General features: G+C 38.7%; 2 non-coding genes across 2 annotated transcripts; one reads left to right on the top strand and one right to left on the bottom strand.

The window, feature by feature from the left end:
* Positions 1-5,774: 5,774 nt before the first annotated feature.
* Positions 5,775-5,882, top strand: LOC148574162 (small nucleolar RNA R71). The gene has a single exon (XR_015906708.1). It is a non-coding gene; the product is annotated as a small nucleolar RNA R71 (small nucleolar RNA).
* Positions 5,883-12,168: 6,286 nt separating this feature from the next.
* Positions 12,169-12,276, bottom strand: LOC148574163 (small nucleolar RNA R71). Its single transcript, XR_015906285.1, has one exon. It is a non-coding gene; the product is annotated as a small nucleolar RNA R71 (small nucleolar RNA).
* Between the last annotated feature and the right edge of the window lie 4,943 nt (positions 12,277-17,219).

Below are 17,219 nucleotides of genomic sequence, written 5' to 3' on the forward strand. Positions count from 1 at the left end.
AATTCATGAAGAACAATAGAGCTCCACACCTTAATCTATGGGATGTAGAAACTCCACCGTAGAAAATACATAAGTGAAAGAAGTCTAGTGGTACGCGAAATTGTTACTCTGAGGTTGTAAAATTTGTTGCTCATTCTCTCCCTGGCAATGGCGCCAAAATTGGTGCACAATACCATGGTCCAAACATAACTTCACAACTTCGCACAACTAACCAGCAAGTGCACTAGGTCGTCCAAGTAATAAAACCTTACGTGAGTAAGGGTCGATCCCACGGAGATTGTTGGTATGAAGCAAGCTATGGTCATCTTGTAAATCTCAGTCAGGCGAATATCAAATGGTTATGGAGTTTTCGAATAATAATAATAAATAAATAGAAAATAAAGATAGAAATACTTATGTAAATCATTGGTGAGAATTTCAGATAAGCGTATAGAGATGCTTTCGTTCCTCAGATCCTCTGCTTTCCTGCTGTCTTCATTCAACCAGTCCTACTCCTTTCCATGGCAAGCTGTATGTAGGGCATCACTGTTGTCAATGGCTACTTCCCATCCTCTCTTGTGAAAATGGTCCAATGCGCTGTCACTGCATGGCTAATCATCTGGAGGTTCTCGATCATACTGGAATAGGATTTACTATCCTTTTGCGTCTGTCACTACGCCCAGCACTCGCGAGTTTGAAGCTCGTCACATCCATCCCTTCCCAGATCCTACTCGGAATACCACAAACAAAGTTTAGACTTTCCGGATCTCAGGAATGGCCATCCATGGTTTCTAACTTATACCACGAAGACTCTAATATCTCGGACTCGGTCTCCTGTATTAGATATCTAAGAGATATTCATTCTAGCTTGTTTGCATGTAGAACGGAAGTGTTTGTCAGGCACGCGTTCATAAGTGAGAATGATGATGAGCGTCACATAATCATTACATTCATCATGTTCTTGGGTGCAAATGGATATCTTAGAAGCGGAATAAGTTGAATTGAATATAAAACAGTAGTACTTTGCATTAAATCATGAGGAACAGCAGAGCTCCATACCTTAATCTATGGAGTGTAGAAACTCTACTGTTGAAAATACATAAGTGATAATGGAGTTCATTGGTCTCGGCCCCAGAGGGGAACCGGAGTAACCAAGACTACGAATACAATGATAAAAAGTTCTATATATACTAGACTAGCTACTAGGGTTTACAGAAGTAAGTAATTGATGCATAAATCCACTTCTGGGGCCCACTTGGTGTGTGCTTGGGCTGAGCTTGAATGTTACATGTGCAGAGGCTTCTTCTGGAGTAGAACGCCAAGTTGTAATGTGTTTTTGGCGTTCAACTCTGGTTCGTGACGTGTTTCTGGCGTTTAACTCCAGACTGTAGCGTAGAACTGGTGTTCAATGCCCTTTTGCGTCATCTAAACTTGGCCAAAGTATGGATTATTATATATTGCTGGAAAACCCTGGATGTCTACTTTCCAACGCAATTAGAAGCGCGCCATTTTGAGTTCTATAGCTCCAGAAAATCCACTTTGAGTGCATGGAGGTCAGAATCCAACAACATCAGCAGTCCTTCTTCAACCTTTGAATCTGATTTTTGCTCAAGTCCCTCAATTTCAGCCAGAAAATACCTGAAATCCCAAAAAAACACACAAACTCATAGTAAAGTCTAGAAATGTAAATTTAACATAAAAACTAATAAAAACATCCCTAAAAGTAACTAGATCCTACTAAAAACAATGCCAAAAAGCGTATAAATTATCCACTCATCACAACACCAAACTTAAATTGTTGCTTGTCCCCAAGCAACTGAAAATCAAATAGGATAAAAAGAAGAGAATATACTATAAATTCCAAACTATCAATGAAATATAGCTCCAATCAGATGAGCGGGACTTGTAGCTTTTTGCCTCTTGAATAGTTTTGGCATCTCACTTTATCCATTGAAGTTCAGAATGATTGGCATATATAGGAACTCAGAGTTCAGATAGTGTTATTGATTCTCCTAGTTCAGTATGTTGATTCTTGAACACAGCTACTTTATGAGTCTTGGTCGTGGCCCTAAGCACTTTGTTTTCCAGTATTACCACCGGATACATAAATGCCACAGACACATAATTGGGTGAACCTTTTCAGATTGTGACTCAGCTTTGCTAAAGTCCCCAATTAGAGGTGTCCAGGGTTCTTAAGCACACTCTTCTTTTGCTTTGGACCTTGACTTTAACCGCCCAGTCTCAAGTTTTCACTTGACACCTTCACGCCACAAGCACATGGTTAGGGACAGCTTGGTTTAGCCGCTTAGGCCAGGATTTTATTCCTTTAGGCCCTCCTATCCACTGATGCTCAAAGCCTTGGGATCCTTTTTATTTACCCTTGCCTTTTGGTTTTAAGGGTTATTGGCTTTTTGCTCTTGCCTTCTGGTTTTAAGAGCTTTTGGCTTTTTCTGCTTGCTTTTTCTTTTTTTTTTTCGCTATTTTTTTTCTATTTTTTTTTGCAAGCTTTTGTATTCACTGCTTTTTCTTGCTTCAAGAATCATTTTTATGATTTTTCAGATTATCAAATAACATGTCTCCTTGTCATCATTCTTTCAAGAGCCAACATATTTAACATTCTTAAACATCAAATTCAAAAGACATATGCACTGTTCAAGCATTCATTCAGAAAACAAAAAGTGTTGTCACCACATCAAAATAATTAAACTAAGTTCAAGGATAAATTCGAAACTCATGTACTTCTTGTTCTTTTGAATTAAAACATTTTTCATTTAAGAGAGGTGATGGATTCATATTCACTACTTTAAGGCATAGATACTTAAATACTAATGATCACATAGTGAAGACACAAACATAGATAAACATTTAACATAAGAAAACGAAAAATAGAGAATGTAAGAACAAGGAATGAGTCCACCTTAGTGATGGTGGTGTTTCCTTCTTGAGGAACCAATGATGTCCTTGAGCTCTTCTATGTCTCTTCCTTGTCTTTGTTGCTCCTCTCTCATAGCTCTTTGATCTTCTCTAATTTTATGAAGGATGACGGAGTGCTCTTGATGTTCCACCCTTAGTTGCTCCCAATAATTGTGTGGATGAAAATGTATCCCCTGAGGTATCTTAGGGATCTCTTGATTTGCAGTCAAATGTTCTACCACTGAGCTATAGACCCTTGAGATGAATCTCTCCATCTCTCATGACTCGGAGGTGGAAGCTTTTGTCTTCCCTTTCCCTTTTCTAGAGGTTTCTCCAGTCTTTAGGTGCCATCAATGGTAATGGAAAAACAAAAAGCTATGCTTTTACCACACCAAACTTAGAATGTTGCTCGCCCTCGAGCAAAAGAAGAAAGAATAGTAGAAGAAGAAGAAGATATGGAGGAGATGGAGGGATGTGTGTATTCGGCTATATGGGTGGGCTTGGGTGGGAAAGAAATTTTGAATTTTGAAGGTAGGTGGGGTGTATGGATGTGAGTGGTGAATAGAAAACAGAAGGGATGACTGTGAATGGAGAGAGAGAGAGGGTGATATAGGATTCTGAGGAGGGAACGTGAGTAGAGGTATGTATAGATCCTGTGGGGTCCACAGATCCTGAGGTGTCAAGGATTTACATCCCTGCACCAATTAGGCATGTAAAATGCCTTTGCATGCAATTCTGGCATTTAAACGCCGAATTGATGCTTGTTCTGGGCGTTCAGCGCCCAGATGCAGCATGTTTCTGGCGTTGAACGCCAGTTCTATGCTTGTTTCTGGCGTTCAGCGCCAGTTTTCCTCAGTGTGCATTCCTGGTCTCTGAACGCCAGGATGCTGCTTGTTTTGGGCGTTCAACGCCAGATCCATGCTCTGTTCTGGCGTTGAACGCCAGCTAGATACTCCTTACTGGCGTTTAAACGCCAGTAAGTCCTTCCTCCAGGGTGTGATTTTTCTTCTGCTGTTTTTTATTCTGTTTTTAATTGTTTGATTTATTTTGTGACTCCACATGATCATGATCCTAATAAAACATGAAAGAACAATAAAAATAAAAATAAAATTAGATAAATAAAAATTGGGTTGCCTCCCAACAAGCGCTTCTTTAATGTCAATAGCTTGACAGTGGGCTCTCATGGAGCCTCACAGGTGATCAGGTCAATTTTATAGACTCCCAACACCAAACTTAGAGTTTGGATATGGGAGTTCAACACCAAACTTAGAGTTTGGCTGAGGCCTCCCAACACCAAACTTAGAGTTTGATTGTGGGGGCTCTGTATGACTCTATTTTGAGAGAAGCTTACTGTGCCTCTTTTCCATGTTTACAGAAGGATGACCTTGAGTTTTAAACACAAGGGAGTCCTCATTCAATTGAAGGACTAGTTCACCTCTGTCAACATCAATCACAGCTCTTGCTGTGGCTAGGAAGGGTCTTCCAAGGATGATGGATTCATCCTCATCCTTCCCAATATCTAGGATTATGAAATCAGCAGGGATGTAAAGGTCTTCAACCTTTACTAACATGTCCTCTACTTGTCCATAAGCTTGTTTTCTGGAGTTGTCTGCCATCTCTAATGAGATTTTAGCAGCTTGTACCTCAAAGATTCCCAGTTTCTCCATCATAGAGAGGGGCATGAGGTTTATCCCTGACCCAAGGTCACATAGAGCCTTCTCAAAGGTCATGGTGCCTATGGTACAAGGTATTAGGAACTTTCTAGGATCCTGTTTCTTCTGAGGCAATCTCAGTTGATCCAATGCATTTAGTTCATTGGTGAACAGGGGAGGTTCATCTCCCCAAGTCTCATTACCATATAAATTGGCATTCAGCTTCATGATTGCACCAAGGAACTTGGCAACTTGCTCTTCAGTAACATCCTCATTCTCTTCAGAAGAGGAATACTCATCAGAGCTCATGAAGGGCAAAAGGAGGTTCAATGGAATCTCTATGGTCTCTAGATGAGCCTCAGATTCCTTTGGTTCCTCAGAGGGAAACTCCTTATTGATCACTGGACGTCCCAGGAGGTCTTCCCCCTTGGGATTCACGTCCTTCTCCTCTCTTGTGGGTTTGGCCATGATGGTCAATTCAATGGCCTTGCACTTTCCTTTTGGATTTTCTTCTGTATTGCTTGGGAGAGTACTAGGAGGGATTTCAGTGATCCTTTTACTCAGCTGGCCCACTTGTGCTTCCAAATTTCTAATGGAGGACCTTGTTTCATTCATGAAACTCACAGTGGCCTTAGATAGATCAGAGACTAAGTTTGATAAATTAGAGGTATTTTGTTTAGGGTTCTCTGTCTGTTGCTGAGTGGATGATGGAAAAGGTTTACTATTGTTAAACCTATTTCTTCCACCATTATTAAAGCCTTGTTGAGGCTTTTGTTGATCCTTCCATGAGATATTTGGGTGATTTCTCCATGAGGGATTATAGGTGTTTCCATATGATTCACCCATGTAATTCACCTCTGCTATTGCAGGATTTTCAGGATCATAAGCTTCTTCTTCAGAAGATGCCTCTTGAGTACTGTTGGATGCAGCTTGCATTCCATTCAGACTCTGAGAAATCATATTGACTTGTTGAGTCAATATTTTATTCTGAGCCAATATGGCATTCAGAGTATCAATCTCAAGAACTCCCTTCTTCTGAGGTGTCCCATTACTTACAGGATTCCTCTCAGAAGTGTACATAAACTGGTTGTTAGCAACCATGTCAATAAGTTCTTGAGCTTCTGCAGGCGTTTTCTTTAGGTGAATGGATCCACCTGCAGAAGTATCCAATGACATCTTAGCTAATTCAGACAGACCATCATAGAATATATCCAGGATGGTCCTTTCTGAAAGCATGTCAGAAGGACACTTTTTGGTCAGTTCCTTGTATCTCTCCCAAGCTTCATAGAGGGACTCACCTTCTTTCTGTCTGAAGGTTTGAACATCCACTCTAAGCTTACTGATGAGACACAGAAGCTGGTGAATTAAAAATTATTAAAATGGTTACGTTGCAAGTATAGTTCTTAACTCACCGAAAATCTGCCTATCAATTTAGAAGTATGTCACAGAGAGTTTGAATTAAAAATTACTGGGAGTTTTAAGTCCCAGGTCGTCTCCCAACGAGTTGCAGAAAAGTGTGCTATCTTATTAATCAGATGTTCCAAGAAGTTGAGTTAAGTAAATTGGAATGTAAATTGAGGAAATTTAAATAATATGAATAAAAGCCTTGACTGGGAGTTGATTAGTTGGAATCTCTATTATTGATGGAGTGATTTTAAGATTGAATTATAATTAATGGTTGCTCTGTTTGGTTATCCTTTACTAGGTAAGGAAAAGTCAAACAAGTTGGAATGCTAGATCTGTTCACAAGTTGCAACCCACTTAATTCAAAGGGATTGACGTTGGTGACAAGATAACAATCCAACAATTAACCCAATTATAATTTTTCTTTCAATCCTTCCAACTCAAGAGTTCCTTTTTAATCAACTCCCCATCAAGTAAAGAAACTACTCACGCATTGTAAATAATAAATCCATAGCACATGAAAGGGAATTAAAAGAAGACTTGATTATTGGAATTGAAATTGAATTAAAAAGAAATAATCCTTGCATTAAATAATCATAAAAGTATCTGAATGACAAAATTGAACAAAACAAAGAACATGGAAGAATAAAACCAAGTTGAGAAAACGAACTAGAATGACGAAGTCTTGATGAGGAAATAACTCTTCTCAATGTTCCAATGCTAAGATCAATTGAAAATTCTAAAACCTAGAGAGAAAAACCTAAGAGAGTAAAACTAGATCTAAAACTGTCTCTCAATGAATGTGTTGTTTGTTTCTGCATATTCTCTGACTCTAGTCTGCTGTTCCGGGCCGAGAACTGGGTCGAAATAGGGTCCAAAATCGCCCCCAGCAAATTCTGCAGATTATGCAGATCGCACATGTCACGCGATTGCGTCATCCATGCGGACGCGTCACTTGCGCTTTTCCTCGCCACGCGTTCGCGTCGTCCACGCTACCGCGTCGCTTGGGCTTTCCAATCTGCGCGGCCGCGTGAGCCATGCGACCGCGTCGCTGCGATTTGCTCTCCTTCGCACGGTCGCGTGAGCCATGCGACCGCGTCACTTCTCGCTGGTTATCTCCTCAAATTCTTGTGTTTCTTCCATTTTTGCTAGCTTCCTTCCCAATCTCCAACTCATTCATGCCCTATAAAATCTGAAACACTTAACACACAGATCACGGCATCGAATGGAATAAAGGAGAATTAAAATTAAATAATTAAAGTCTCTAGGAAGCAGTTTTCAAACATGTAATAAATTCCGGAAAGAAATTTAATATGCATGCTAATTTAATGAATAAGTGGGTAATGATCATGATAAAACCACATAATTAAACATAATATAAACCATAAAATAGTGGTTTATCACTTACTCAGATTTTGAGGAGGAAAGAACTTGGCTAAGAAATCCTTGACCAGCTTATCCCAAGAGTTCAGGCTATCTTTAGGTTGATAATCCAACCATATTCTAGCTCTGTCTCTCACAGCAAAAGGGAAAAGCATGAGCCTGTAGACTTCAGGATCTACTCCATTAGTCTTAACAGTATCACAGATCTGCAAAAATTCAGTTAAGAACTGAAAAGGATCTTCAGATGGAAGTCCATGGAACTTGCAGTTCTGCTGCATCAGAGAAACTAATTGAGGTTTAAGCTCAAAATTGTTTGCTCCAATGGTAGGAATTGAGATGCTTCTTCCATGTAAATTGGAATTAGGTGCAGCAAAGTCACCAAGCATCCTCCTTGCATTATTATTATTTTCGGCTGCCATCTCCTCTTCCTGTTCGAAAATTCCTGTAAGGTTGTCTCTGGATTGTTGTATTTTAACTTCTCTTAGTTTCTTTTTCAGAATCCTTTCAGGTTCAGGATCTGCTTCAACAAGAATGTTCTTGTCCTTGCTCCTTCTCATATGACAAAGAAGGGAATAACAGAGAAAATATGGAATCCTCTATGTCACAGTATAGAGATTCCTTTGTGTGAGTAGAAGAAGAAAAGAATGTAATTGATGAGCGGATAAGTTATACGCTTTTTGGCATTGTTTTTAGTATGTTTTTAGTAGAATCTAGTTACTTTTAGGGATGTTTTCATTAGTTTTTATGTTAAATTCACATTTCTGGACTTTACTATGAGTTTGTGTGTTTTTCTGTGATTTCAGGTATTTTCTGGCTGAAATTGAGGGACTTGAGCAAAAATCAGATTCAGAGGTTGAAGAAGGACTGCTGATGTTGTTGGATTCTGACCTCCCTGCACTCAAAATGGATTTTCTGGAGCTACAGAACTCAAAATGGCGCGCTTCCAATTGCGATGGAAAGTAGACATTCAGGGCTTTCCAGCAATATATAATAGTCCATACTTTGACCAAGTTTAGACGACGTAAAATGGCGTTCAACGCCAACTCTCTGCCCAATTCTGGCGTCCAGCGCCAGAAACAAGTTACAAAGTGGAGTTCAACGCCCAAACTGGCACAAAAGCTGGCGTTCAACTCCAAGAATGACCTCTCCACGTGTAGACTTCAAGCTCAGCCCAAGCACACACCAAGTGGGCCCCGGAAGTGGATTTATGCATCAATTACTTACTTCTGTAAACCCTAGTAGCTAGTTTATTATAAATAGGACCTTTTACTATTGTATTAGACATCTTTGGAATCATCTTTGGATTATCTTTTGATCTATTGATCACGTTTTGGGCTGGCCATTCGGCCATGCCTGGACCTTCATTACTTATGTATTTTCAACGGTAGAGTTTCTGCACTCCATAGATTAAGGTGTGGAGCTCTACTGTTCCTCAAAGATTAATGCAAAGTACTACTGTTTTCTATTCAATTCATCTTATTTCGCTTCTAAGATATTCATTCGCACTTCAACCTGAATGTGATGAACGTGACAATCATCATCATTCCCTATGAATGCGTGCCTGACAACCACTTCCGTTCTACATTAGATTGAATGAGTATCTCTTAGATCTCTTAATCAGAATCTTCGTGGTATAAGCTAGATTGATGGCGACATTTATGAGAGTCCGGAAAGTCTAAACCTTGTCCGTGGTATTCCGAGTAGGACTCTGGGATTGAATGACTGTGACGAACTCCAAACTCGCGAGTGCTGGGCGTAGTGACAGACGCAAAAGGATAGTAAATTCTATTCCAGTATGATCGAGAACCTCCAAGATGATTAGCCATGCAGTGACAGCGCATCGGACCATTTTCACAGAGAGGAATAGGATGCAACCAACGACAAGGGTGATGCCTCCAGACGATTAGCCGTGCTGTGACAGAGCATTTGGACCATTTTCCCGAGAGGATTGAAAGTAGCCATTGGCACCGGTGACATCCTTACACAAAGCCAGCCATAGAAAGGAGTAAGACTGATTGGATGAAGACAGCAGGAAAGCAGAGGTTCAGAGGAATGAATGCATCTCCATACGCTTATCTGAAATTCTCACCAATGATTTACATAAGTATTTCTATCCTTATTTTAGTATTAATTTCGAAAACTCCATAACTATTTTATATCCGCCTGACTGAGATTTACAAGGTGACCATAGCTTGCTTCATACCAACAATCTCCGTGGGATCGACCCTTACTCACGTAAGGTATTACTTGGACGACCCAGTGCACTTGCTGGTTAGTTATGCGATGTTGTGAAGATATGTTTAAACCATGGTTCTGTGCATCCGTTTTTGGTTCCATCGCCAGGGAATCAATTTTGAACAATAATTCACAACCTGAGTAACAATTTCGCATACCAAGTTTTTGGCGCCGTTGCTGGGGATTGTTCGAGTTTGGACAACTGACGGTTCATCTTGTTGCTTAGATTGGGTAATTTCCTTCTTATTTTCAAAAAGTTTTCAAAAAAATTTTTCAAAAATCTTTCAAAAATTTCTCCTTTGTTTTCGAAAAAATTTAAAAAAAAATGTTTTCAAAAATATATTTTTCTTCAAAATTTTTAAGAATGAATTCTAGTGTTTCATGAAGCATGTTGAAGCCTAACTAGCCATAAAGCCATGTCTAAATTCTTTTGGACTGAGGCTTCCAAACCATCAGCATAGAGGCAAGTTACTTTGATAAGTAATGAGCAGTATATTCTCTGATGTTATATGCTAAAGCTTGGTTGGCTATTAACCCATGCCTAACCCTCAGATTGGAGCTTTAGACTAAGAATGCTAGATTCCTGGAATTCATATTAAAAATTTTGGAATCCTTATTTTTGTTTTTCAAATAATTTTCGAAAAAATACAAAAAATTTAGAAAATCATAAAAATAAAAAAATATATTTTTTGTGTTTCTTGTTTGAGTCATGTGTCATGTTATAAGTTTGGTGTCAATTGCATATTCATCTTGTATTTTTCAAAAAATTCATGCATTCATAGTGTTCTTCATGATCTTCAAGTTGTTCTTGGTAAGTCTTCTTGTTTGATCTTGATGTTTTCATGTTTTGTGTCTTTTCTTGTTTTTCATATGCATTCTTGCATTCATAGAGTCTAAACATGAAAGATTTCTAAGTTTGGTGTCTTGCATGTTTTCTTTGCATATAAAAATTTTCAAAAACATGTTCTTGATGTTCATCTTGACATTGAAAGTGTTCTTGGTGTTCATCTTGACATTCATAGTGTTCTTGCATTCATCACATACTTTGATCCAAAATTTTCATGCATTGAGTCTTTTTCATGTTTTTCTCTCTCATCATTAAAAAATTCAAAAATAAAAAAAATATCTTTCCCTTTTTCTCTCTTAAAATTTCGAAAATTAGATTTGATTTTTTTAAAAAAAATTTAAAATCTGGTTGTTTTATGAGTCAAATCAAATTTTCAATTTAAAAATCTTATCTTTTTCAAAATCTTTTTCAAAAAATCAAATCTTTTTCATTTTTCTTAGTTATTTTCGAAATTATAAAAATATTTTTCAAAAATATTTTTCTTAATTTTATCTCATAATTTTCGAAAATAACATCATCAATTAATGTTTTGATTCAAAAATTTCAAGTTTGTTACTTACTTGTTAAGAAAGATTCAAACTTTAAGTTCTAGAATCATATCTTGTGATTTCTTGTGAATCAAGTCATTAATTGAGATTTTAAAAATCAAATCTTTTTCAAAAACTAATTTCTATCATATCTATTCAAAAATATCTTCTTATCTTATCTTTTTCAAAAATTTGATTTTCAAAATATCTTTTCTAACTTCCTAACTTCTTATCTTTTCAAAATTGATTTTCAAATTTGTTTCAACTAACTAACTAACTTTTTGTTTGTTTCCTAAATTTTTCAAAACTACCTAACTAACTCTCTCTCTCTAATTTTCGAAAAAAATCTTTCCTCTTTTTCAAAATTTCTTTTTAATTAGACTAATTATTTTATTTTTTTTTTGAATTTTCGAAAAACTACTAACCTTTTTCAAAAACTATTTTCGAAAATCACTAACTCTTTTTCAAAAATTATTTTCGAAAATTCTCCCCTCCTCTCATCCCCTTCTATTTATTTATTCATCTACTAACACTTCTCTTCATCTCACATCTCTGCTCCTATCATCACCTTTGTGTTTGGATTCTTCATTCTTCTTCACCCCTATTCCTTTTTTTCTTCTACTAACAATAAGGAACCTCTTTACTGTGACATAGAGGATTCCTCTTCTTTTCTTTTTCTCTTCTCTTTCTTATGAGCAGGGACAAAGAAAAAGGCATTTTTGTTGAAACTGATCCAGAACCTGAAAGGACTCTGAAGAGAAAACTAAGAGAAGCTAAATTACAACAATCCAGAGACAACCTTATTGAAAATTTCGAACAAGTAAAGGAGATGGCAGCCGAACCCAACAACAATAATGCAAGGAGAATGCTTGGTGACTTTACTGCACCTAATTCCAATTTACATGGAAGAAGCATCTCCATTCCTACCATCGGAGCAAACAATTTTGAGCTGAAACCTCAGCTAGTTTCTCTGATGCAGCAAAACTGCAAGTTTCATGGACTTCCATCTGAAGATCCTTTTCAGTTCTTAACTGAATTCTTGCAGATCTGTGATACTGTTGAGACTAATAGAGTAGATCCTGAAGTCTACAGGCTCATGCTTTTCCCTTTTGCTGTAAGATACAGAGCTAGAATATGGTTGGACTATCAACCCAAAGACAGCCTGAACTCTTGGGATAAGCTGGTCACGGCTTTCTTAGCCAAGTTCTTTCCTCCTCAAAAGCTGAGCAAGCTTAGAGATGATGTTTAAACCTTCAAACAGAAAGAAGGTGAATCCCTCTATGAAGCTTGGGAAAGATACAAGCAGCTGACCAAAAAGTGTCCTTCTGACATGCTTTCAGAATGGACCATCCTGGATATATTCTATGATGGTTTATCTGAGCTATCAAAGATGTCATTGGATACTTCTGCAGGTGGATCCATTCACCTAAAGAAAACGCCTGCAGAAGCTCAAGAACTCATTGACATGGTTGCTAATAACCAGTTTATGTACACTTCTGAGAGGAATCCTGTGAGTAATGGGACGCCTATGAAGAAGGGAGTTCTTGAAATGGATACTCTAAATGCCATATTGGCTTAGAATAAAATATTGACTCAGCAAGTCAATATGATTTCTCAAAGTCTGAATGGAATACAAGCTGCATCCAACAGTACTCAAGAGGTATCTTCTGAGGAAGAAGCTTATGATCCTGAGAACCCTGCAATAGCAGAGTTAAAATACATGGGTGAACCATATGGAAACACCTACAATCCATCATGGAAAAATCACCCAAATCTCTCATGGAAGGATCAAAAGCCTCAATAAGGTTTTAATAATGGTGGAAGAAACAGGTTTAGCAATAGCAAGCCTTTTCCATCATCCACTCAGCAACAGACAGAGAATTCTGAGCAGAATCCATCTAGCTTAGCAAATTTAGTCTCTGATCTATCTAAGACCACTATGAGTTTCATGAATGAAACAAGGTCTTCCATTAGAAATTTGGAAGCACAAGTGGGCCAGCTGAGTAAAAGGATCACTGAAATCCCTCCTAGTACTCTCCCAAGCAATACAGAAGAGAATCCAAAAGGAGAGTGCAAGGCCATTGAATTAATTACCATGGCCGAACCCACAAGAGAGGAGAAGAACGTGAATCCCAAGGAAGAAGACCTCCTGGGACGTCCAGTGATCAATAAGGAGCTTCCCTCTGAGGAACCAAAGGACTCTGAGGCTCATCTAGAGACCATAGAGATTCCATTGAACCTCCTTATGTCATTCATGAGCTCTGATGAGTATTCCTCTTCTGAAGAAAATGAGGATGTTACTGAAGAGCAAGCTGCCAAGTTCCTTGGTGCAATCATGAAGCTAAATGCCAAATTATTTGGTATTGAGACTTGGGAAGATGAACCTCCCTTGTTCACCAATGAACTAAGTGATCTAGATCAACTGACATTGCCTCAGAAGAAACAGGATCCTGGAAAGTTCTTAATACCTTGTACCATAGGCACCATGATCTTTAAGGCTCTGTGTGACCTTGGTTCAGGAATAAACCTCATGCCCCTCTCTGTAATAGAGAAACTGAGAATCTTTGGGGTGCAAGCTACTAAAATCTCATTAGAGATGGTAGACAATTCAAGAAAACAGGCTTATGGACAAGTAGAGGACGTGTTAGTAAAGGTTGAAGGCCTTTACATCCCTACTAATTTCATAGTCCTAGATACTGGAAAAGATAAGGATGAATCCATCATCCTAGGAAGACCTTTCCTAGCCACAGCAAGAGTTGTGATTGATGTGGACAGAGGAGAATTGATCCTTCAAATAAATGAGGACAACCTTGTGTTTACAACTCAAGGATCTCTCTCTGCATCCATGGAGAGGAAGCATAAAAAGCTTCTCTCAAAGCAGAGTCAAACAAAGCCCCCACAGTCAAACTCTAAGTTTGGTGTTGGGAGTCCACAACCAAACTCTAAGTTTGGTGTCAAACCCCCATATCCAAACTCTAAGTTTGGTGTTGGGGAGTCTCAACAAAGCTCTGCATATCTGTGAGGCTCCATGAGAGCCCACTGTCAAGCTATTGACATTAAAGAAGTGCTTGTTGGGAAGCAACCCAATGTTTATTTATCTAATTTTATTTTTGTTTTTCATGTTTTCTTAGGTTCATGATCATATGGAGTCACAAAATAAACGAAAAATTTAGAAACAGAATCAAAAACAGCGGAAGAAAAATCACACCCTGGAGGAAGCACCTGTCTGGCGTTCAACGCCAGAACAGAACATGGTTCTGGCGCTGAACGCCCAAAATGGGCAGTATCTGGGCGCTGAACGCCCAAAATGGGCAGCATCTGGGCGCTGAACGCCAGAATTGCACCCTGGAGAAGAGCTGGCGCTGAACGCCCAGAACAAGCATGGTTCTGGCGTTCAACGCCAGAAATAGGCAACAAATGGGCGTTGAACACCCAAAATGGGCACCAACCTGGCGCTGAACGCCCAGAGTTGTGTGCAAGGGCATTTTACATGCCTAATTTGGTGCAAGGTTGTAAATCCTTAAACACCTCAGGATCTGTGGACCCCACAGGATCCCCACCTACCTCCACTCACTCTCTTCTCTCTTCTCAATCATCCTCTATTCCCAATAAACACTCTTCCCCAAAACCCTTCACCACTCACATCCACCCACTCTTCCCCATAAACCTACCCAATAAACTCCACCTACCTTTAAAATTCAAAATCAATTTCCCACCCAACACAACCCTCTCTTTCCCTTCTTGGCCGAAACACACCTCCCCCCTCTTCTCCATATTTTCTTCTTCTTCTTCATCTAATTCTTTCTTTTCTTGCTCGAGGGCGAGCAATATTCTAAGTTTGGTGTGGTAAAAGCATAAGCTTTTTGTTTTTCCATTACCATTGATGGCACCTAAGACCAGAGAATCCTCTAGAAAAGGAAAAGGGAAGACAAAAGCTTCCATCTCCGAGTCATGGGAGATGGAAAGATTCATCTCCAAAGCTCATCAAGACCACTTCTATGATGTTGTGGCCAAGAAGAAGGTGATCCCTGAGGTCCCTTTCAAACTCAAGAGAAATGAGTATCCGGAGATCCGACATAAAATCCAAAGAAGAGGTTGGGAAGTTCTAACAAACCCCATCCAACAAGTCGGCATCCTAATGGTTCAAGAGTTCTATGCCAATGCATGGATCACTAGGAACCATGATCAAACTGGAGCTTTCATAGAAGGAGACATTCAGATTGAGGAAGAGAAGCCCATCACTAAGAAAAAGATAGAGCAAGCAAGAGAGCCCATTTATGGAGCTCAAGAGGCGTATGAATCTCATCACCATGAGATCCCGGAGATACCTCAAATGCATTTTCCTCCACAAAACTATTGGGAGCAAATCAACACCTCCCTAGGAGAATTAAGTTCCAACATGGGACAACTAAGGGTGGAACATCAAGAGCACTCCATCATCCTTCATGAAATAAGAGAAGATCAAAAAGCAATGAGGGAGGAGCAACAAAGACAAGGAAGAGACATAGAAGAGCTCAAGGACATCATTGGTTCCTCAAGAAGGAAATGCCACCATCACTAAGGAGGATTCATTCCTTGTTCTTACATTCTCTGTTTTTCGTTTTCTATGTTATGTGCTTATCTATGTTTGTGTCTTCATTACATGATCATTAGTAGTTAGTAACTTTGTCTTAAAGTTATGAATGTCATATGAATCCATCACCTCTCTTAAATGAAAAATGTTTTAATTCAAAAGAACAAGAAGTACATGAGTTTTGAATTTATCCTTGAACTTAGTTTAATTATATTGATGTGGTGACAATGCTTCTTGTTTTCTGAATGTATGCTTGAACAGTGCATATGTCTTTTGAAGTTGTTGTTTAAGAATGTTAAATATGTTGGCTCTTGAAAGAATGATGACATGGAGACATGTTATTTGATAATCTGAAAAATCATAAAAATGATTTTTGAAGCAAGAAAAAGCAGCAAAGAACAAAGCTTGCAGAAAAAAAATATAAAATAGGCAAAAAAAATAGAAAGAAAAAAAAAGCAAGCAGAAAAAGCCAAAAGCTCTTAAAACCAAGAGGCAAGAGCAAAAAGCCAATAACCCTTAAAACCAAAAGGCAAGGGCAAATAAAAAGGATCCCAAGGCTTTGAGCATCAGTGGATAGGAGGGCCTAAAGGAATAAAATCCTGGTCTAAGTGGCTAAACCGAGCAGTCCCTAATCATGTGCTTGTGGCGTGTAGGTGTCAAGTGAAAACTTGAGACTAAGCGGTTAAAGTCAAGGTCCAAAGCAAAAAAAGAGTGTGCTTAAGAACCCTGGACACCTCTAATTGGGGACTTTAGCAAAGCTGAGTCACAATCTGAAAAGGTTCACCCAATTATGTGTCTGTGGCATTTATGTATCCGGTGATAATACTGGAAAACAAAGTGCTTAGGGCCACGGCCAAGACTCATAAAATAGCTGTGTTCAAGAATCATCATACTGAACTAGGAGAGTCAATAACACTATCTAAACTCTGAGTTCCTATAGAAGCCAATCATTATGAACTTCAATGGATAAAGTAAGATGCCAAAACTATTCAAGAGGCAAAAAGCTACAAGTCCCGCTCATCTGATTGGAGCTATGTTTCATTGATAGTTCGGAATTTATAGTATATTCTCTTCTTTCTATCCTATTTAATTTTCAGTTGCTTGGGGACAAGCAACAACTTAAGTTTGGTGTTGTGATGAGCGGATAATTTATACGCTTTTTGGCATTGTTTTTAGTATGTTTTTAGTAGAATCTAGTTACTTTTAGGGATGTTTTCATTAGTTTTTATGTTAAATTCACATTTCTGGACTTTACTATGAGTTTGTGTGTTTTTCTGTGATTTCAGATATTTTCTGGCTGAAATTGAGGGACTTGAGCAAAAATCAGATTCAGAGGTTGAAGAACTGCTGATGCTGTTAGATTCTGACCTCCCTGCACTCAAAATGATTTTCTAGAGCTACAAAACTCAAAATGGCGCGCTTCTAATTTCGTTGGAAAGTAGATATCCAGGGCTTTCCAGCAATATATAATAGTCCATACTTTGCCAAAGTTTAGACGACGCAAACTGGCGTTCAACGCCAGCTCTCTGCCTAATTCTGGTGTCCAACGCCAGAAACAAGTTACAAAGTGGAGTTCAACGCCCAAACTGGCACAAAAGTTGGCGTTAAACTCCAAGAATGACCTCTCCACGTGTAGACTTCAAGCTCAGCCCAAGCACACACCAAGTGGGCCCCGGAAGTGGATTTATACATTAGTTACTTACTTC

This window comes from Arachis ipaensis, chromosome B2 (genome assembly GCF_059453495.1).
Source record: "Arachis ipaensis isolate K30076 ecotype BB chromosome B2, ASM5945349v1, whole genome shotgun sequence".
NCBI lineage: Eukaryota > Viridiplantae > Streptophyta > Magnoliopsida > Fabales > Fabaceae > Arachis > Arachis ipaensis.